Genomic DNA, 24,592 nt, shown 5'->3' on the forward strand with positions numbered 1-24,592 from the left:
CGGCGTCGCAGTCTTTCGTCAGTTCAGATCGCCGGTAACACTGAAGGCAATCCCTCAGAAGAAGAACTCAGGGCTGGCCTTAATGATTGTAGAGTAGAAGCTCTCAGAAACTGAAAGAGAGACGAGGTTAGCTTCGATCTGGATTCTTTTTTAAAAAAAAAAAAACTCTTTTTAAAAAAATGCGGCTGCCAACATGGCAGTGTCAAAGACATGATCAACTATTGATCAACGCTGACGAGAACTAAGATTACACTCTTTAAATGAGCGGAGTCGGCTTTGTTCCTGTACAAAGTCGTTCCTCCACAGTACCTCTCCACTCAAAAATAAATCTGAATTGTTCAATTTAATGTAAATTTAAATTTTTATTTTTATTTTATGTTTATTAAAATAAAACATTTATAAAACTATAAATAATATATGTAATAAATTTGATCTCCAATCTAAACATTCTAGATTTATATAACCAAAATAGATTAATTTATAAAAATTTCAAATATTATAATATTAAATTAAATTATTTAAATTAAATTAATATTGTGCAGATTGATGATGAGAAGATTTATTAAACTATTTTATAAATATTTATTTTTATAATATAAATATAAATTGTCCAGAGTGATTATCAAATTTATTACAATATATTATTTATAATTTCTATAAATATTTTATTTTAATAAATATAAAAAAAATAAAAATAAAAAGATTAAATTTGGACCGTTCAGATTTGCTCCTGAGTGCAAAGGAGATGCGAAGGAGTGACTTTACGGAGGAGCAAAGCCGACTCCCTTTTTAGCCGACGCTAACAAGAATTTAAGAAAATTTTAATAAAGGACCCTTGATCAAATTTATTTACATTCAAAGCATTTAAATTTTTAAAATTATATTTCACGATAGTTCAGGAGTACTGATTTAATATTAAATTTATAAAAAAATATGATAAAATTGACCCTCCTTTAAATTAATATCAGGAATTTCCTACTTCACTTGTTCATTCACTTACAAAATGTTATTAATTGCTCTACTTTATTTACAAATTAATATTAATTTAAATGAATGATAATTTTTTCAATTTTTCTAAAAAATTTAATATTAAATTAATACTTTTGGGCTACAGTGAAATTTTAAAAATTTAAAAGCTTTGAATATAATTAAATATGATCAAGGGGTCTTTATTGAAATTTTCCATAAGAATTTTGGATGAGTGGAGAGACCAACACTTCCTTTATTTTTTACTCTCTCTTATTTAAAATATAATATTTTTTTTAATTAATCTGGATTCAAAATATAAAAATTCAATACATGTAAAAGAAAGGTTCCCATTTTACTCATTATATTTATTCACTTAAATATCTGTATAAATATATCTCTCATTTATCATAAAGTATATTGATAATTGAGATTAGCGCTAAAATAATAATATATTTTATAAAAATAAAAATTTTATTGATACTAAATTTTTTACAAAAATTATTTATATTTTGTTTCGGAAGGAGCATGAGAGTTGAATGTCATGGAGGCATCCTTGAGAACAGATGCTTCTCCTCTCGAAGTCATCTGATCTGGCATTGGCTAAAGTTGTCGTTATTTGTTGTTTCTTCCTTCAGTCTTTTTGTTTTCTGTTGTGATTTGCGTGTTTCTATTCTGGATGGTGTTGGTGCTTTTGGAATGAAATTCCTCTTTTGGGCAGCAAAAAAACTGCAATTTCACGCAAAAAAACTTGGTTTAATTTTTTGACATTAAAATTTTTGTTTATTCACTTAATGTTTACCAAAACTATCTTTTCAGCCTTAAACTTCAATTCATCTATATGTGCAATAATCTTTTCATTTCTAAAGTAAGGCTTGCTATATTAAATTTTATACTTTTCAAATTAAAATAAATAGAAATACAACAACAACACAACAACAACAAGCCTTTAATCCACTAGGTGGGGTCGGCTACATGGATTGCAAGACGCCATTGTGCTCTATCATTTATCAAGCTTTTAGGAATATTATTAATTAAAAGATCGCGTTCAACAACTTCCAAGAGTGTTCTCTTAGACCTTCCTCTACCCCTCTTAATCGGATTCAAAGTTATATGTTCCACTCTTTTCACCGGTGCCTCCCTTGGTCTTCTTTGTATATGCCCAAACCATCTCAACCGATTTTCTACCATTTTTTCCTCAATAGGTGCTACCTTTACTTTTTTGCGTACGTACTCATTTCGAATTTTATCTTTACGTGTATGTCCGCACATCCATCGTAACATTCTCATCTCTGCTACTCCAATTTTATACTCTTGCTGTCCCGTTAGAGCCCAGCATTTGCTACTATATAACATTGTCGGTTTGATAGCAATGCGATAAAACTTTTCTTTAAGTTTATTAGGTACCCTATGGTCGCAAATAATTCCTTTAGCTTTTCTCCAAATAGAAATAAATAATGTAATTAGGTAGACTATTTTATAATATAATATAAAAATAAAATAGTATAATTTTGCATCATTTCAAAATAAAATACACATAAGTAACTGAAACATGTAATAATCTGAAAAGAATAAAAGAATGAACAATAACGAAATATTCATTGACACTGGATTGATATGTCGCATGACCTTGAAATGATGAACCATGGATGTCACAGGTACACCCAGTGATCAATGCACCGGGGGAGCAATGCTCCTTCGTATATATTTTTATTTTTTTTAAATCTTCTTTATAAAAAATGTGAAAATGAGTTTTTTGCCCCCATATTTTTCATGGTTTTAAATTTTTCCCCTCCATGTTGGTAAATCTAGATTCATCACTAGGTACACCTGGACTTGGCTTTGCTCCTCCTAACCTTTTCTTAGCGGAGCGTCTGCTGCACCCAATACAAATTTTTGGACAATCCAAATTTAATATTTTATTTTGTCATTTTTATTAAATAAAAAGTTATAAAAATTATAAATTTTTCAATGAATCTTGTTATCAATTTGAACAATTTAGATTTAAGCTTAATGATCCAAATTTAATAGTTAATTTTTTTATAATTTAGTTATTAAGATATATAGTTTGATGTAAAATATTTAACCTGTAATATTTTAAATATTTTTTTCAAAAATTCTTTTTAATAGATATTTGCACTGTTTAGATAATATTTGGATAATTAATTTATAAAAATTTTAATATTAAATTTAAATCATTCATATTAAATCTGTACTGTTCGAAGTATATCTGTTTGGACAATCAATTTATAAAAAAATTAAATATTAAGTTTGGATTATTAATATTAAATCTAGACTGATCATATTGATAATAAGTTAGTTATTTAGATATACAGTTTGATGTAAAATATTTAATATGTAATATTTTAAATATTTTTTCAAAAATTCTTTTTAATAGATAATTTATTTTTACAATAATACAGTTTGCATTGTCCAAAGAATATCTGAATAATTAATTTATAAAAATTTTTAATATTAAATTTGAATCATTTATATTAAATTTGCACTATTCAAAGTATATATGTTTGGATAATCAATTTATAAAAAATTAAACATTAAATTTGAATCAATAATATTAAATCTAGACTGTTCATATTGGTAATAAGATCTATTAAAAAATTCATAATTTTTATAATTTTTTATTTCAATAAAAATAAAATATTAAATAGTAATTTTGGACCGTTGATATTAAATTTAAACAGTCTGAATTTTTGTTTATTTAAATGGTCCAGATTTTTGTTTAGGTGCAGCGGACGCTCCCGGAGGAGCAAAGCCTAGTCCGGTGCAGACTTCAAATGGAATCGATCAAAGACTGACGTATTGGAAACAATTAATTGATGACAAGTGACAATACGATGTTTCTAAAAATGGATTAAAATAATTTGAATAACAAAATTTCTCAGGACTTTAAAGGACTTGTTTGGGAGAACAAATTTTGAAAGTTAAAAAAAAAAAGGCACCAATTTGTCAAAATCCAATTGAGAATATTGCTGCCACATCATCAAGTAGCCATTGCGAAACCTACTTGAGTGATACTGGCACACCATCCCAAGTGTTTTCTACTCTGATTTATATATGAGCCCAATTTTGTAAAGGTTTTACACTTTGGCATTTTGCCCTTAGTTTATTTAACTATAGTTAATCTATTACATCGTGGTGATTTTTGATAATGATTACTTGTGTTTTTAATTACCATAATAGAAGGTTTAGTTAGTGATTAATCATGCGGTATAAATATAAGGAGTAATACACAAAACACAAGCGAAATAAACGATTGTAATTTCTATTCCAAACCAATACACTCATCAAAAGCCAACTATATATGTATTTGATTTTCAGTTTTTTAAAAATTTATCTGTTGAAAGTTCTTTTAATAAAAGTCAGTTCAATAAAAATAAGTTATTATAACAAATATTTGGATATATTTTTTTAAAAGTTAATTTAGTAAAATGAAAGTTATTTAGATTATGATAATGAAATGTACTTTTAAATGTATAATTATCAAAAAAGATATTAATTTATGATGACTTATAATTTTTCTTATACAAATGTAATATATTTGAAATATTTAAAAAAGTGATAAAAATTTTAAATAACATAAAATTTGATCTATAATGTTAAAAACTTGATCTCTAATTATTTGTAATTTTAAAAATGTGATAAAAATTTATAATTTTTATTATACATTAATGCTAAAAATTAACATGATTAATTATTTGATTTATAATGCTAAAAACTTAATCTCTAATTATATTTAAATGATAATTATATTTTTAATGAATTAATTATTTTTTAAATAAAAAAATACGAGATTAATTTGAGATAATATGGTTAAAAGCTTCATTATTTTACATCCACCAAATTCACTTTCAATAACATTCTCAAAGAACTTTTAAAATGCAATTTCATCTCCTTATTTTTGTTTCAAACAATATCCCACATCCTAAATATAAGAAAGTACTTCCTAAAAGTTAAAAGTAGGTTACCCAAACATGCTTGATAACTATCATTTATTCATGTCATTTTTCCTAGCTTTTGACACTTTTTAAGGGTATTTTGTGAATATTAAAAGCATTTAAGATCATTTGAGTTACTTTTGTAATTTCTAGAACTTTTGGGGCAAAAGTGCAAATTTTTGAAAGTTTAGGGGTGAAACTGTAATTTTCGAAACTAATTTCTGGAAAATAGAAAAATTCATCATTTGCTAATTTTTAGTTCTTCATTAATACCCTGATTTTAATTTGAGTTAATTCAACTTGAATTTTGAGTTATTCACTAAAATATCATTTAAAGTCCACACTTTTTGTACTTTAATTATACTTTCCATGAACTTTGAAAGTATATTAAATTTAGTTTTTATAATCAAGAACTCCTAGAAAAATTCTCATAAATAAATTCATATCCTAATATTTTATTTAATCACTTTAATTCACTTAACTATATTTTCATAATTTACACCTAAGTTGGATGAATTCATAAGACACATAGAATTATTTGTGCACAATTTGCTATTTAATGAGTTCATTATGTGTTTTAAGTCATGGGAAGCTCTTGGATAATGATGGCAGCCCCTTGCACGAAATTGGAGCCCTTGGATGAGCTATTTTGATTATCAAAAGGTCACAAATGATTGATGAAATTTCAAGAAAGCACAAGAAAGGACCCTTAGATGCATATAAGGCTTATATCACTTTAGAGCACTTAATGGGCATGATTCCTAGCCATTAGATTGATCTAAATTAGCCTCAAACACCCCAAAATAGTCAAAATTTCGTGCTCCACATCAACAACCCCCTCATTCACATTTTTCACTCATCTTCTACCTCCATTCATCTTCATCTTTTCTTTCACGAACACCCATGAACCTTAGAACTTCTTCTACCACTTCTCCACCTTAGACCCTTCTATTTTACCATCCAAATACACCAAAATACTCCCCTAACACTCCACATCGGAGCCCATTAAAAAAATTTGTTGGTGGCAGGTAAGAAATTGAGAGCTACTTGAGTCGTGCCGGAGGACACTGTCCTTAAAAACTATTCCGGCACACTAGTTTGGCAGACTGGCAGTTCCTTAGGATTAAACAAGCACGTCTTGCAAAGGCAAGGGAATGGAACAACAAACACTAGCAAACTCATATGACATGAACGTTAGAACACAGTCGAAGGAGGGAAGAAGAGACTCGAAAGCTCTAAAGGCAGGCACACTATTCCGTCTGCACTCATGGCTATATATAGGCCAAAAGCAAAGACGTGGACATTGGGCTCATAATCACCATATTAAAGCCTCGGTTACACACACATAAAATATCATTAATTTAGAGCGATTGAGGGACAAATGCGTTTAAGAAATTAATTAATAAAATCCATTTGAGAAATGGTTTAACACCTAGAAACGACCAAGGCTTGAATTCAAACTTCAAACAGCAAAAATTTGAGGTTTTTTTTGTAAGCTCATAAAAATAAATAATTATTTATTTTTTGTAAAAATAATCCGATAAAAGGAATTCAATGCCTCTTGAACTCGCACACAGGGGGTGAATAAGCTATTTTTAACTATGATTGCCTTAAGTTGGCCTGTTTTGTGCGCGCGAGTCCACTTCTCCTCCAAGCCCATTTTACTAGCACATTTCATTCCTTAGTATTTATACACTAGGAGCACTCTTCATTTAGGTAATGTGGAACTTCTTTTGACACACAAACACAATTATTACAATAATCCCTTACATGTGTCAAAAGGATCTACTATCATTTGCGTTATTCACATGGAGGATAATCACTTTGAATTTGGTGTCTTTCAACTTGAACCAAACCTAGATTAATAAAACTTAGCACACAGAAAAGTTGATGTGATTTTGTTATTGAATCAACAGATCTTGAGTGTGTACTATAAGTCTTATTAATCGGATTATACCCCTACAGTCTTTGCTATTAACGATGGTTTTGCACATTATCGGCCATACACGCACCTGGTTTTAATAAGTGCTCTAGAGATTTTACCACGATCTCATAGGAGCGGCCTCACTTTACATTTGTATAGGTGTTTTTATCAAGTGTATCTACAATGAATACACCATTCATAAGGACTATGAAAACATTAATAGTTTTCACTCATCCTCCATTCAATGCATTCTAGCACTTTCTCAAGCCATAGGAAGGGACAAAATGTAATATCCTCCTCCATTTATCCCACAAATAAAACCTATAACTCAAGTAATTAGAAAAATGAGACAATAGTAATCATTAAATACAACAATTTTCATTGGTTAACAAAATGAGGACCCCAAGATTATAAATCTAAAGTCAAATCAAGTCTTGGAAAAAGGCAAGACAAAGTTCGCAAACACACGGAAGCAAGGGATTATCACATAAAGGGTTACATAGGTGTAAAAATATGGAACAAGAAAAATTTTGAAAAATTAAAAGGCGTGTGTCACGGCTCGTTGAACATGCTCCGCGGCGTGTTCGCCTCTGTGACACGTGTTGCGGCTTATGACCCCATGTGCCACGGTGCAAATGCATGAATTTTGACATGAGTTCTGCTATCAACTTGACAGCTTTAGGGCCAACTTCCGACGCGCCCCAAGTCTTCGTCCGACATCCGAATGACGTGAACTAAGAGTCTACAGAAAGCTTTTTCTGGGCTCTCACTAGTGGCATTGGTCTCAGGCTCAAATTATTTTTAAAACAAGGATTGGACACCCTTTTCAAAACTTACTCCTTTACCTCAACTTTCACAAATTTCAAGTATCCTAACCCAAAATTAAGGACCAATGGCCACTGACACCAAAGGACCACATACAACTCAACAAAATTAACTCGTGCAAAGCACACAAGACACAAGAATATTCCCAGATCAAATTTTCACTACTCAACTCCTTGAGCTAAAAAATATAGTAAGGGGGAGTTTGTCACAATTTTACCAAGATTTCTCCAAATATCACATATTATCCACTACTCTCACTTGCATTAGTATTTTAACCCTATCATCATAACATAATATGATCAACTCTCTCTCTAGGGCCCAAAATACCCTTACAATTTACATTCACATAATGCAAGTAAGTAACAAAAAGGGAAATCCTAATTGGCAATTGAAATTGTCATACACATAAATTACCTAAAAATAAATAGGCCTATTACAAATGGATTATGATCCTAAGCCTCAGGTTGTTTTCCTCTGTTCACACTTCTTGAGCTATTCCCTGAAATATTGAAGATAATGGGGTGAGTATAACTACTCAGTAACCAAGGTTCGACTAGCTCATACTAATGCATAACAATTAGTTTAAATACAAGTGGCAGTAAGTGTTATTACTTTAACCCATGAGCAACATTTGAAATAAGAATTCACAACTTAGCTAACATAATGGCATTCACTTCAAAAGATAATGCCTTTAGCATTTTTCATATAAATAGAATTGCTCAAACAAGTCACTGATAAGCCTAATGGCAAAAATTATTACCCAAACTAGACATATCTACATTATGGACTCAATATAGACATCAAGTGCCTTTTCTCACTATATGCATGATCACACCTCCCTTATATCCTCCTTATTCCTTTGACACGAAACCGTAGGCTATAACTTAATGGGATAGTCTATATTCCTTGACTTCCCTAGCCTAAAAACTTGTAAGGGGATTACCCGGCCAAGGTGTACCCAACTCACTTATGGATCACGGTCTCCCCTATTTCTCACACCATGGGGTGTCATACACCTTAGACTAGCTTCCTCATTGAACTGATAGATAGCTAGCTAGGTTCAAGTCCCTCGTTGAACTAGTGGGACAGTCCCTCATTGAACAAGTAGGACGATGTGGATAGAATCAATCTAGGCAATCCATCACACGTATGGGGCCTTACCACGTGGATTTCTCATCTACTCCACTTCTTAAGCGAACTCCCGCCTTTAAAGATCATGCGATGGACATTTATGCCATAACTCACATATATACAATTCATAGAATTTCACATTATCATTTTTTATTGAACTTCATCATTACACAATCATTAGACATTTCAAACACATTTCATAGGACTTCAAAACCAAATAAGTCGTGGAACTCCCAAATCACAATCATTGTACCTCACACCTTTAAAATCATTGAACTTCGTCATTACACAATCATTGAACTTCTCAAACAAATTTCATGGGACTTCAAAACCAAATAAGTTATGGAACTCCCAAATCACAATCATTGTACCTCACACCTTTAAAATCATTGAACTTCGTCATTTTTAAACATAATTGAACTCCTCATAAACGAATATTCATTTTACTTTTCAATTTATAAAAATCATTGCACTCCCAATAAACATTAATACAAAAATCCACCACTATTGTTTTCAAGAAAAATTTGCATCATAAGGCATAAAACTCACAAATTGATCTAGTGGATTTTCTTCACAAATTACGCCACACTTGCATTTTCTCTAGTTTATACATTTCAATAATAATTCATAAATCAACAAACTAATTGACACACACAAGCATAAGATAAAATTTCCTCGATTACCTCAAACCTTTGAGAGGTCAAAGGTTTCACCCCTCAACTATTCGCTCCCAAAGCTTCCCAGAAGCTTGAATGGTGCCAATGGTAATTATACTATAAGTATTTACCATGCAAAACATCAATATCTATTTCGAGTTATTTTCCATTAACATTTCATCATTTCTTAACACTCAAGATTTGCTCTAATCTCATGTAAAAGTACCCATAAGGCTTCTTAGCTTCCTTTAACTCTCATTAATAACATTGAGCTCTTAAATAGGTATTAATGAAGCCGTATTATTCCTAACCACGAAATTTATGGGAATTTCGGACATTTAATATCCTCCAACCATCAATCATCATAAATTCATAAATATCAAGTTTACTTAGCTCAATCTATCCCCATTAACTCTATTTAAGTTAATGGGTTTGGACCTATAACCTTTAGGGACCGAAAATCACTATTAGAATCAAACTCTAACCTCTACCATCAAAAAGATGGAAGAAGAGAGGAAGATTTAAGCTAGGAAGTTTACCTTGGGTGTTTATGAGCTCCAAATTACTCCCAACAATCAGTTTCTTCAAGCCCTAGCACAGCTTTTTCGCCACTCCTTCGTTCTCTTTTGTTTTCTCTTCATTTTCACTTCAGATTCAAGATTTAATACTGTAAAATTCTGGCCATGCGCCGCAATGCATGGCATAGAGAGCTTCTCCCAGGCATGTTGGCACACATGCGCTATAGTGGACCAACCTCACGCTGCGGCACGTGGCATAGAACCACTCCCTTTAAAAATTCTTCCTCTTCTATCCCCGAGTGACCCGATTCTCCTTCGGACCCGCGTTTGATACTGAAATCGAGATCAAACAAGCCCGTTAGGCCTCTCTGGCCACACACTTCAAAGATTCACTTTACTAATCTATTTTAAGCTAATTAATCTAGATTTAAAATTGAGGATGTTACACAAAAATTAGTATTAGCAGAACTAATAAGTGACTTGTTCTTACCCATTGAACTTTCTTCATAAGATCTCCAATCACAAAGGTTAGGTTGCTATCACCATTAATTTCAAACAGGCTAAAGTCTCATTCCCCTCGACGTTTCAATAATAAATTTCTTACCCAGGGGCTTAGTTAATGGATCCTCTAGATTTAACTTTGATCTTACATAATCGATTGAAATGACCTTATCTTTGAGCAACTGCCTTATAATATTATGTCTCAATTGAATATGTCTACTTTTGCCATTAAAGGTATTATTTTTAGTCGTTGCTATTGCAGACTGGCTATTACAATGTAAAGACACTAACGGCGTGGGCCTTTCACCTATTGGAATACTCGCTAAGAAGTTTTTCAACCACTTAGCCTATTTTCAACTAGCTCCATGGTAATAAATTCAGAATCCCTTGAGGATTTTGTATTGATTATTTGTTTTGCATACTTTCAGGTTATTTCACCACCACCAAAAGTGAATATATAATCACTAGTGGATTTTATCTCTTCTGAATCTACGATCCAGTTAGCATCATTGTATCTTTTCAATATAGTGAGAAATTCACTATACCATATACCATAATTCATGGTACCTCTCAAATATTTCAAGACTCTCACTAGAGCCTCCCATTATTTACTGCCTGGACAATGGGTATATCTGCTTGATCTGCCTACAACATAAGCTATATCAAGTCTAGTAAAATTCATCAAATGCAATAGACTCCCAATAATCTGTGCATACTTTGATTGAGCAACTGGGTCACCCTTGTGCTTTTTTAATTGCACACTTAAATCATAAGGAGTACTCAGAGGAGCATCTTCAACATGTCCAAACTTCCTGAGAATTTTCTCAACATAATGTTCTTGGGAAAGCAAAATTTCATTTTCATTTCTTATGATCTTTACACCTAAGATTACCTTGACTTCACCCATATCTTTCATATCAAAATTTGAAGAAAGAAAATTTTTTGTTTCATTAACAATACACATACTAGAGCCAAAGATTAGCATCTCATCCACATAAAAGCATATAATCACACAATCATTATTCACAAGTTTTGTATAAACACATCTTTCTACTTCAATAATAGAAAATCCACCAGTTGTCAAAACTTGATCAAGTTTTTCATGCCATTACTTAAGTGCTTGTTTTAAGCCATACAAAGATTTGTTAAGGTTACAAACTTTATTTTCTTGCCTAGGAATCACACATCCCTCAAGTTGTACCATGTAAATTTCTTCTTCTAAATCACCATTTAAAAATGCTATTTTAACATCCATTTGGTGAACAAAAAGCTTGTAAATTGAAGCCAAAGCAATAAGAATTCTTATAGAAGAAATTATAGTCACAAGAGAAAAAGTGTCAAAATAATCAATATTTTCCTTTTGAGTAAAACCCTTCCCACAAGCCTTGCTTTATATTTATTGATTGAACCATCTGAAAAATATTTTTTCTTAAAAATCCATTTACACCCAATAGCCTTAGCTCCTTGAGGCAAATCTGCTAAAATTCAAGTTTTATTTTTCCTTAAGGATTCAATTTCAATTTCAATTTCTTATTTGCAAAACTTAGCATCAGGAGAAGAAATAACTTCATAAAAATTTAATGGTTCGTCTTGTACCAAATAAGTATAAAAATCATCTCCAAAACTTGTTTCTTTCCTTTGCCTTTTACTTCTATTTAAAATCAAATCCTCATTTGAATTTTGTTCAAACTCAGAATTTTCTACAGGTTTAGAAACACGCTCAATTTTCAAGAGAAAAATATGTTCAAAAAATTCAGCATCTTTAGTCGCAACAATTGTGTTTTAGTCTAAAACATCACTTTTCAAAACTAAAAAGCGATAAGATGTACTTTGTTCAGCATAGCCAACAAACATGCAATCAGAAGTTTTAAAACCAATTTTTCTCCTTTTAGGATCAAGTAATAAAACTTTTACAAGACACCCCCACACTTTCAAATATTTTAAATTTGGGCTAAACCCTTTCCACAATTCATAAGGTGTTTTCTTATGAGGTATCCTATTTTGTAAAAAATATGCAGACAAAATAACTTCACCCTATAAGTTATCAGGTGCAGAAGAACTCACAAGCAAAGCATTCATCATCTCTTTTAATGTTCTATTTTTCCTTTTCACAACACTATTAGACTTGGAAGAATAAGGAGGTGTTTCTCATGAATAATACCTTCTTTTTCACAAAATCGTTTAATAAAACATATTCTCCATCTCTACCAGATCTAACTCTTTTAATCTTTTTGTTTAACTGATTCTCAACTTCTGTTTTGTATAAAAGAAATTATTCAAAAGCCTCATCTTTATTTCTTAACAAGTATACCTTAATATATCTTGAAAAGTCATCAATAAAAGTGATATAATATAGTTTACCACCTCTAGTCATGGTTTGTTTAAATCACCTAAATCAGTGTGAATTAAAGACAATAATTCAGTTCTCTTTGATTAGAAAAATGAGGTTTTTTACTTTGTTTGGTTTCTGTACACACTTTACATTTTCCAAATCATTGTTTTTAATTTTAGAAAGTAGTCCAAGTTGTTGCATCTTATTTATATAACCTTTACTAGCATGACCTAGTCTAGCATGCCATAAATCAAAGGAGTTAATCATATAAACAGGCATATACTCAGAAAATGCAGTCTTATTTATTTCATCAACATTTAAAATAAACAGTCCCTAATTACAAAACTCTTTCCCCACAAATGCATTATTCTTTGTCATTACAATCTTGTCAGATTCAAATGACACTTTAACCCCAGATTTCCTAACAGAGCAATTGAAACTAAGTTTGCTCTAACTTCAAGCACATGTAGAACATCATTCAAAGCTAAAGTTTTCCTGATGTGAGCTTTAAGACCACTTTCACTTTCCCTTGAACTTTGGCAGTTCGGGAATTAGCAAGGTAAACACGATCTTCTCCTTCCTTTACAGGATCATAGGAAGTAAACATCTCCCTGTTAGCACATATGTGCCTAATAGCTCCAGAGTCTACCACCCATTTCTTCACATCATAAATTAAGAGAGCTTGAGATACCACTACAGCAATGATGTCATCATCACTGTCATAATCTCGTTGTACCAAATTTACATTTGGCTTTCGAGGCTTATCACGGTTCACTCTCTTCCTACACTGTGCTGCATAGTGTCTTGGTTTACACAGACAAAACAGTCTCCTTTTTTCTTGAAAGAGGGGTTAGAAGCACTGGGTTTGTAATCAGATTTCCTATTCTTTTTGTTATCTTTGGTTTTAAGGTCATACCTCTTGTTGTGAGGCTTTGTCTCCACCAAATTGGCTTTAGATGTCATTTCTTTGGTTCAAGCTGCACGTACTACCTTACGGTTGGTGTCTTCGATTATGATGTGAGTGATCAAGTCAGTTAAAGATAGCTGCTTTTGTTTGTGTTTCAGCTGTTGTTTTAAACTGTGATTGCCCTGAGTTGGCCTGTTTCATGCATGCAAGCCCACTTCTCCTCTAAGCCCATTTCATTCCTTAGTATTTTTACACTATGAGCACTCTTCATTTAGGCAATGTGGGACTTTTGACACATAAACACAATTACTACAATAAAATCCATCATCTATTCCATTTCCATCTTGGCCAAATCTCAAGGTCTTCATTCATGGTGGTTTCCAATGTTGGTCAACAAAGAGAAGCTATGGGGATGTTAATGAGGCATGGCTAGGCTTATATTCTCTTCCTAGGATGCATGGATGATCTCTCTTTGAACTCTTAGATTTTGGGAGTTTCTCTTATCTCATACCTCTTATTTAATTCCTTGAATTTTGATGCTTATGACATTGTAATGATAATGATTGTTGGAATTAAACTTTGTGATACTTGGTTGAGTATTATATGAGGTTGTAATGTTGTTTATTTGCTAATTGAGGTGTTGTCATAGTGATTTTGGTGCTGTCCAAATCTTTATTTTATTCAATCTCTTATTGCATTTAATTTCTAGTTGTCTTTTGTGAGCTTGTGAGTCATGGTTGTGCATTAAGCACACTTGGGGTTGGCTAATCATTTTCTTAATCAATTTGAGGTCTCAAGTGGTTAAGGTAGGGGCTGGAATTGGTAATTAACTTCATGATCAATTGTTCATTCTTAAGCATAATTAGTTCTAAGAGTTAATTTAGGGTCCTAGTTAATCTAAAGAATCTAAGAGTGATAAATTTCTAATAGTTATTAGGATGACTTTAAAACCAATTGGGGTTAAAAGAAAATTAGTTAGATAGAGCAAGGATAATAGAGGGAATTTATGTGCCTAGGAAGATCATCAATTTGCATTTTAATCACACATTTCAACCATTTTTTTCAAATCTCTCAAGAATCTTGAAAATTCTAAAAAAATAGTTTCCATTTAAACATTGCTTCTTTAATTCATAATCAATCAAATCCAATCAAATTGTTGCTATTATTGATAGATTTAGATAATTAATGTGTTAATTTTTAATCAACTCCGTGAAACATTCGACCTAGGTTGCTCCCTATACACATAAGGTATGTTTTAATTTAATTTGGGTGCTTAAGTGACTAGTGCACATCAACGCCGTACATTTTAAGGACCATCCAATGGAACTTGACAATTACCAGAAAATAATAGAACGCGCTACATAATTTTACAAACAGTATCATATTTGTGAATACACAAAAGGCCTTGAAAACAGAAGTTTTATATATATATATATATATATATATATATTTTCTCAATCAGAAATCTCAACGGCATTGGACATTTCTGGTTATAAACTCCTGTTAACTGAATTGTAAACAAAAAATTTGTTGAGGTAAGTTGATAGTTTGGTAATTAATATACAGATAATTAGAGGTCTTTTTTAGTTTTATTTAATGATTGAAATTTAATACTTAAAGCACAAAAATATTCTAATAAATAGGAGTATTATGGAAAAAAATTAATATGTGAGGCAAAAAGGAATGAAATATTATATTTAAACAAAATAAAAATCTTTAAGTCTTATATTTAGGATAGGAGGTGGAGGAGCGATTGTTGTTGTTGTTGCTTTGATATGATCTCGTTAATACTTAGTTATTTAATGCTCCTTTATATGCCCTTGTTGGGTCTGAAACTCTAAAGTATTTTTATCCTTTAACCCTACAACAAATAATAAAAATTTAAAAAAATAAGGATACAATAAATTTAAAGAAATTAGAAGGTACATTCATTATCTCTTGTCTTTTTCTAAAAATGATTTTACATAAGTAAAAATATTTTATTTTTTGCATTATTTGATTTTGATTTAAATTTTAATTGTATGTAATTGCATTTGTTTATTTTATGATGACAGTTATTTGAAATAAAAAAAAATGTCATAAGGATTTGTTAATTTGAAATAGACAGATTAACGGTGAAAAAAAAGTTTGATAGATTAACATTACCTTCTTGATTTTCGATACAGGCGACAAATTGTCTAACAATATAAGAATTTAAGAATATAAAGTCACTTATTTTCTTTTCTTTAAAAAAATCTGATTTGTGTATTAATCTATATGAAATCTAATATTTAGCAAACAGTGAAGGTGTTCAAAATTACAAAGCATATATAATAATTAAAAAAAATTTATATATATAGCTTTTACTACTCCGTGCCCTACATATTGAGCATTAACTAGTTAGATATTAATAACATTTATTGCAGTTTGCACATGCTACATCTAAATGTATAATTAATTTTTCTTGCATTTTTATAAAATTATAAAATATAATGGACTAATCATATAATCTCCATGAAATGGTAGTAAAACACATGTAATTAATGTATAATTAATTTTTCTTGCATTTTTATAAAATTTTGAAATATAATGGACCAATCATACAATATTCATGAAATGGTAGTAAAACACATGTAATTAATGTATCGTTGCTAAGTTAAAGCACATGTACTTATATATTGAGGTGGAAAAATTCATTTCAATGCTAGTATATGGTTGATGAAAAAATGTCAATAAAAATTAAAGTGAAACATGTTTTTCATGAGAAGAGAAACGAATAATCCTCCATTCATAAATTGAGAAATCCCATTGTTGCATTAATGTATTGCTAATACTTGGTGTAAAAGCTAATAGATATTATTGAAAATTGTACCCTAAGACTAATCATTGTATTATGAACATTATTATTTAATGAATTTCTCTTTTGTTATCATATCAATTGCATGTTTATTATAATAATTATATCCTTGAATAAACTATAGTGATTGTCCTGAATGTCCCTTGGTCGTTCATCTATGAGGGATCATAGATGAAACAAGACTAGTATGACTTTGATTATTTATAGAGATATAAATCAAAGTCGTAAACACTTGAAAGAGTTCTAGGTGTTGAATTGACCTGTTATGAGAAAGCTCCATGGTATAAATCATAAGCTTATCTCATATGTAACCATGTCACTAAGCCCTTTGACCTGAGATCATCATGAATTCTTATATGATGACCACTGAACTTTGATCTAGTCAAAAGTCACATTTAACTGAGTGATCATAAAGGCTATGATTGAGTTTAGTGATATATACAGAGGAAAATGAATGATCAAGATAAAATTTATCCTCACATTAATTGAGAGATATTATTGGGCCCTTCGATGAGTAAGATTAAGAAAACGTATGGCCATACTATAATAAAAGAGTTTTTTCATTGTTATAGTCAGTCAACTCAAAATTGAGAAAGCAATGGTCAGGTAAAGGAGAATGATAATTTCATGTCTCATACTTAACCGAAATATCACGTGAAAAAATGATATGATACATTTATATGATAGGTTACATCGAATTATCAATCCTAGATGGATTGGGAAGTCACAATGTCTTATTAGAGGTTACTTGTAATTTGTGGACTAATAACGTTATTAGCCTGCTGCCAACTTCTCATAAGTTTATAGGGTCGCACACAAGAGCAGCCCAACTCAAGCTATAATGTTCAAGTTCATTGAATTGGAATGTGTCTAGATTCAATGAATATAATTATTTATTTAGGGTGAATGAATTTTATATATAATTATATATACACTTTTGAATATTTATCTTATATATATACGTATATGAAATATAAAATTCAAAATATAATATATATATATATATATATTTTTCAATATATATTCATATATACATGTATATATATATATATATATATATGTTATATTATATTATATTATATTATTTTATTTTATTTTATTTTGTTGTGTTAGTTTTAAATTTAGTTTTATATAATAAATTAAATTTAATAACTAACATGATATATGAAGATATCATATGAGTTCTTTAATTTAAATTTATAAGATAAATTTAAATTAAATATGATATCATAGATTTTATTTATGAGATAAATTTAATCTAAATTTTTGTTAGCTCTTCGAGAGGAAGACTAAAATCCCTAATATATATATATATATATATAAAAGGAGTGAGCTCCATGATGTGAGTGAGAGTTAGAAAAAGTCCTGACAGCAAAACACAATGAGAGCTATGGAAGCACCCTAAAGAAAAGTGAAGTTCTACGTTTAAGAAAACGGATGAATGTTTCGAGAGCTAGCATGCTATTCAAGTTGAAAGCTGTTCGTGTGGATACCGGTAAAGGGAGTAGATCTATGTTATCAGCTCCTGAGGTCTGAAACACTTGAAGAAAGCACGTGAGAAATTCAAAGCTAAAAAGGTAACTCTTCTATCTACCTTGACTTAAACGAATTCAATCGGTCTGTGATCGTGATTGGGGATTTAAACTTTTTATTCTTTCGTTGCGCCTCCCCAATCCAACATATATATCATAGCTACAATGACTAATCATGTCTTTCAATAGAGTTTCCATGCTTCCTTTCATTTGTGGATAACATATATATATATATATATATGCTTTATCTAGAGCTGGTAATTCGGACCAAGCCTAATAAGCCAGCTTGAGCTCGTCTGAAAAAAATTAGAGTCCAGTTTGATTATGTGAGCTTTTTCAAGAGAGTAGGATATTTTAGGCACAACTCGAATTGAGCTTGACCTGAATAAGCCCGACTGTTGGAATTTCTAACTCTATATGTATGTAGAGTCGGTGATTTTGGCCAAGCCTAACAAGCTAGCTAGAACCTGATCAAAAAAGTGAAGATTGAACTTGACTATATAAACTTTTTTTAAAGGTAGGATATTTCAAGTTTGATTTAAATAAATTTGGCCCGCTTGAATTATCGTCTCTACCTTTATCAATAGCTATGTGATTTTGAGGTGAAAAAGCCATAGCTAAAAATTAAAACAATATATTACAAAAATGGCATCAATTGAAAGAAAAGCTAACTAATAGCTAAAATCAAACTGACACCATATATAAGAGCATGTTAGCTTTCTAAAATGAAAGGGACATGAGTTTTTATTTTAGTTATATAGATTGTTAAAAAAATTCGATTATGGCCAATAATATTTATTATCCTATCTCAAACTAAAAAAACTAATCAAAGTAGCTTTATCCTTAAATCCAAACATTAAATCTCTTGACAAACTGATTTCAATAGTTATCATATAGAACTATTAATTTACTTCAACAAATTAGCTAAGATGCCAAAAACACGTCCATTGAAAATAACTTTATCCATTAAATTCAATGAAAGAAGAGCAAAAATATACATACTAAACACCTTGAAAGTAACATTCATTTTAAACGTATTAACTCATTTTTTTACCATAAAAAAATCTTTTATAATTCTTGTCCACATTTTGAGTATGGCTATATGATTTAATAAGCCCAATGTTAAATCAATTATATCACATAAATATTTTAACATGTTTCTATTCAATTATATAAATATATAACCAAAATAAATATTTACATTCTTTTTAGACTTTTGTTCATCTATTCTTCATTACAAACAAATAAATCAATAAATCAGAAATAGATTTTTCAACTTGTATAAAAATTTGACATAATTTACTTGTAGTAGTCAATTTCTAAAAATTAGGTTATTTGGACACATGAAGCTCATAATGTTATAATTCATATGTTAAATAAATCTTTTCTTGATTAGAAAAATTTGAAGAGTAAAACTTCTCAATAAGATTGTATATGCTTTGGTATTAAATGATTTAACGCATGCTTATAATTCAAAGTTACTCTTAATTTAAAAGGTTATGTTGCTTGCTTACTAAATTTATTATTTAATTTATTCAATTGATAATTTAGTATAATGATAAATAAATCAACAAGATAATGATGATCACTGTCACAAAAAGTAGATCTTATGTTCAACGTATATCTTCTTAGGGCACAAATATCATTCTCTTTTCAAATATCATTACATGTTTAGTAATATGGTAAAGTTATATTTTATTAATATCAAATATAGACAAATATATTTTGAGGGTAGAAAAATATAAAACTCCATTTTTACTAAGAAAAAAATAAAAAATTAAGAGGGTCACAACTTTCCGTGATCTCCCCTTGTCTCTACCATTGCCATCAAAAGTTGATGGATTGGCCATTCCCATTATCATGACATCACAATTTAAAAAAAAATAGACAAATTGAATTTCAAAAAGCTCACCAAAGTCGTGTATATAGGTTTAAAAAATACTTTTAAAATTACCTACCAACAAACCCTGACATTAACAGCAGAATTTGAACTTACAATTCTGCTGATAACACAACACTGAGAAAGTGAAATGGGCCAGATCATTCTGTTTTGGGCTATTAGGCAACTCCCAATCTAGATCCAGCCCATCAAATCCAAACTCATGCAAATCATATAAATTAGGTAGATTGTGTTGTTAATTTCCTGAGTTAAATGAGCTAAGTTAACAATAATTATCATCAAAACATAAATTAATGGGTTAGACGTGGTGGAAGGGCTCAGTTCATTTTTGACCTTTCTACTATATTATCATTCCCTGGTTTCATTTCATGATTTTGGGGAGAAAATCTTTTTCTTCCAAGAATATCCTAAATTAGATATTTGACTTAAGTTCATGTCATTTGCGCGCAAAGCACATATATTTACAAGAACAATACATCAAATTACAAGATCTTCAGATTCTGCAGCGAAGAATTTACTCTTCATCTGGCCGTTATTTGGGAAATTGAAGCATCATTTATGGAACAACTTGCTTGCTGTGATGTGGTTATATGTTCTAATTTTTCATCACTTTTTGTTGAGAAAGCTGGCCTTTTAGGCAAAGGAATTGCCTCAGCTTCATTCTTGAGCATAGAAGAAACCTCCAGCATTGTTGGCCTTTCTACTGGATTTTCCTGCACACAGAGTAGGGCTACATGCAAACATTGCAGAAGTTTGCAAGAAGAAGATGAATCTTCTAGAGATGGATCAACAAATTCCAAACCTTTACCCTCTTTCCACAAATTATAAGCCTGTTAGGGTTCAACATCAAGTTATTGATCCTGTCTATGCGTTTCAAAAGCAAAGCTTCAACATGATTCAGGCAAAGCAAATCTCATGAGAAGTTCCTTGGAAACTACTTACATATTCAAGAATGCTCAGGCTCTCGTCAGTGCCATAATAGCAATTGTTCCTCTTGCCACTAATGATTTGCAAAAGCAGTACTCCAAAGCTATAAACATCATATTTCATTGAGTATGTGCCTTTTTTTACATATTCTGGAGGAATATAACCACTGTATTTCATATATAAGAAACCGTTCAATAAAACAAGATTATGATAGAACATCAAGAGGCAATTTACTTACTATGTCCCAACAATTTGCCCAGTATTTGCTTCAACTTCATCTTTTTTAAAAAGTTTAGCCATTTCAAAATCTGATATTTTTGGATTCATCTTATCATCAAGCAAGATGTTGCTAGATTTTAAATCTCAATGAATTATTGTGAAGTTTGAATATTCTTGGAGATATAGAAGCCCCTGAATAATTCCTTCAATGATATGAACACGCTTTCCCCAATCCAATAGGTTCTTTCTAGTTGGATCTGCAAGGAGTAGTAGTTGTTTGAATTAGCTTTTGATTAATAATACAAGTAAGCCAATTAATATATTAGTTCAGAACAGGCCAAAAGCTCAACAAATTTGGAGTTTCTCTGCAGGCTTAGTCATTTGAGACTAAACTTTTGAGTCAAAAGGGTCATTGCAATATCAGCTTTTAGAAAATTAAGCAAGTTTTAGGATCTAATAGTGATTGTGGAACCCTAGGAAGCTTGCAAGATAATGCACGGTACACATAAGAGTATAAGACTAGGTGGTTTAGTAGAAGAAACATGTCACATAGCAAAGATTTTGCATACCATAAAGGTAGAAATCCAAGCTTCTGTTAGGCATGTATTGATAGATTAGCATTTTTTCTTCTCTCTCAATGCAGAATCCCAAAACTCTAGCCAGATTGACATGCTGAAGCCTCGCAGTAAGTGAAACCTCATTTGTAAATTCTTTGTGTCCTTGAGTAGAAGCCTTTGAAAGTCTCTTGACTGCAATTTCTTGTCCTCCTGGTAGTTTTCCCTGTAAAAAATTGTACATAATTTTAGTTATGAAGAAATATATAAACTAAGAAATGAGGATGAAGGTGATTTCTCAATATAGGCATGTCTCAACTTGCTTGATGCTGATAATTGAAATTATTATACATATCCCAGTGCTCTTCTGTGCATAATTTGTCTAGTATCATAATTGTCTCAATGAAAAGTTTAGCTTATCTTGAAGTCTCGGATATTTTTGATTGAAGTTTTTTCGTCTATATTTAGAATATCTCACAAAACAACCAACAAGGGATAGATCTAGCAGACGGGTCCCTCACAACGTGATGTACAAAGGTTCAAATTTTCGTTGGAAAAAGTGCTCATATTTAGTGCCCAATCATGCTTCAAATAGTATTGCCTCCAATAGAAAGATACCTATGAGTAATTAAAAAAAAAAAAAAAGAATATCTCACAGAACAAATGTTCAAAGGATCAAATCTATCACCTTGTAGACAGGACCAAATCCACCCTCTCCTAGCTTGTTTTCAACAGAAAAGTCTTTTGTTGCTGCTCTTATGATGGCAAAGCTAAATTCTTCACGATGTGGGGCACTTGTTTCAAGGCTCTCAGCATTTGACATGTGACCTTTTGAGCTTTTGCCAAATACCTTCTTCACTGAAACAAATGGAGAAAACAGAAAGAAGGTCCAAATGTTAATGCTACTTATATCAATCCCTAGTAACAGTAACCAGAACATTCTGATTCAAATTATTAATTACCTTTTGATTTGAATGACTTGCTTCTTAAGCAGCAAGAAGAAAGACTAGTGTAATGATGATTATTGCAAGTGGAAGTAAAATAATACGTAATAGCCTCCGTTTGTTTCCATGATCAGTTTCTTCTTGAGCTGTCAATAAAGTTCTTGTTAATTTAAGTTCTCACAAAACCAAAATCTTTTTTTTTTTTCTGTTTTTTGCTTTCTTGATTTTCCATGAGTATCTTCAAATTCTTTCAGTATGAGAGTAATTTCATTCAAGATTTTTAGCTCTTACTCCTTACAAGTAATTTTTTTTGTGGATCTCCTCAATTGTCATTCCCTCAATTGCCCCTCAAATGCATCATATTTAGCCATTTTTTTGTTCATCTTATGATTGTCCATATGAATTAAAGAAACCAGAAAACATTGAGTGGAAAAAAAAAAAAAAAACAGAACGCTATAACCCTAATGATTAAGATTGGAAATCCAATTTAGAGAACAGAGTTCCCTTATAGATACATGATTTTCTTCCAAGACCATTGTGGCAATATGGAGCAGCCGCATATTTTCTTCGCATGCTTGAATATATACACTTTTGTATGTGTAAGTATGGACTTCTAGAAAGATAATAAGATTCCTTCCTCGTACTTTAAAGATATCAGTGTCAGCAGATAAAACATGTTCGCCATAGGAAAGAAAGTTGGTGTGTAATTTTAGTAAACTATACTCCTTACCTGCCTCAGAAAGCACCCAATTATCATCATTTATCACCTGAAACACATTGTAACCCAGCAGTTTCTTTTCCTTAGCATAAGCAACCTTAGTTCTGATAGCTTCAACATCATCAAAATTGATCCAAACGGAACCAATGGTGCAATAATTCACGACATAAGTAGCATTGTACAACGTAGGAGCACCATAACTCCGTACATACCACTTGATATACTTATAGCTCATAGACCCATCTTGTGTCTCAGCCACACCCGATGATGGAGCACCAATCGCAGTTTCCTTGGAACTATCCAATGCCCAGGCGTAGCCATGGTAAGACAATCCCAGAAGCAGCTTGTTAGAAGGAAACCCTCTGCTCAACCATTGCCTTACACCAAAATCAGTATTCACATGGCTCACAGGATCAAACAGAGCAGCATGAGGATGCGTGAAGTTTTCCAGTGAAGGAAGATGATAATCGTACGCCAGAATATGACCCCAGTTCAAATTCCTCGCCAAAGAATCAACAGGGTAAGTCAAATTCCCAAAGACAGTAGGCAAGTAATGAAGAGCCATACTCAAAACCAACGACGATTCTCCAGAGCTTCTGTTCTCAGAATCCACCGCAAGTCGCCATTCGTGAAGCAGAATACCCAAGTTGGTCATATCTGATTCTGCTTGAGGCCAAAGCCAAAACATGTCAATGCCCTGAAACCCATATCGCCTAGCTGTTTGCATCGAGGACTGAATGAAAGATTTTCTAGAAGAATTGTTCCTGAGCATCGAAGAGAGAACCGATTGGTTCGCCTTCTTTCCCAAAACACCCTGTGCAGTTTCAGGTTGTCCGTTCCACCAGAAATAAGAGTGACGATCGAGGGGTTCTTGCGCTTGAGTATGCTGGTGAAGGTGGAGAAATATTGTTCATCAGATTTGGCGATGGAAAGCTCGTAAGTGGAGGGATTGACAGTTGCGAAGGCGCATATAAGGTGTGAGAACAAAGCAGAGTTTATGTCAGGAATGGGGGATAAACTGCCAACGTACCAATATCCAGCTTTGATCCAACTCTGTGAAGTTGAAAAGTGAAAATGAAGATCAAAGAAAATAGAGAAGAGAAGGAAGAATAGAGTGGAAGCCATGGGAGAGGAAACAGCTTCATGAGTCTTCTCAGTACTGGTTTCAATATCCTCTGTTGTGGCTGATGGCATCGTTAGCTATAGGTCTATATATGTGACATTTTGACTTTTCATAGCATGTGTT

General features: G+C 31.4%; 1 pseudogene; it reads right to left on the minus strand.

Annotated features, from left to right (window-relative positions):
* Positions 1-20,305: 20,305 nt before the first annotated feature.
* On the minus strand, positions 20,306-24,137 carry LOC129308237 (cysteine-rich receptor-like protein kinase 44; annotated as a pseudogene).
* Positions 24,138-24,592: the final 455 nt, after the last annotated feature.

Source organism: Prosopis cineraria, unplaced genomic scaffold, assembly GCF_029017545.1.
Source record: "Prosopis cineraria cultivar Desert tree isolate PC_DT_omini unplaced genomic scaffold, ASM2901754v1 PC4, whole genome shotgun sequence".
In the NCBI taxonomy this organism is placed as follows: Eukaryota; Viridiplantae; Streptophyta; class Magnoliopsida; order Fabales; family Fabaceae; genus Prosopis; species Prosopis cineraria.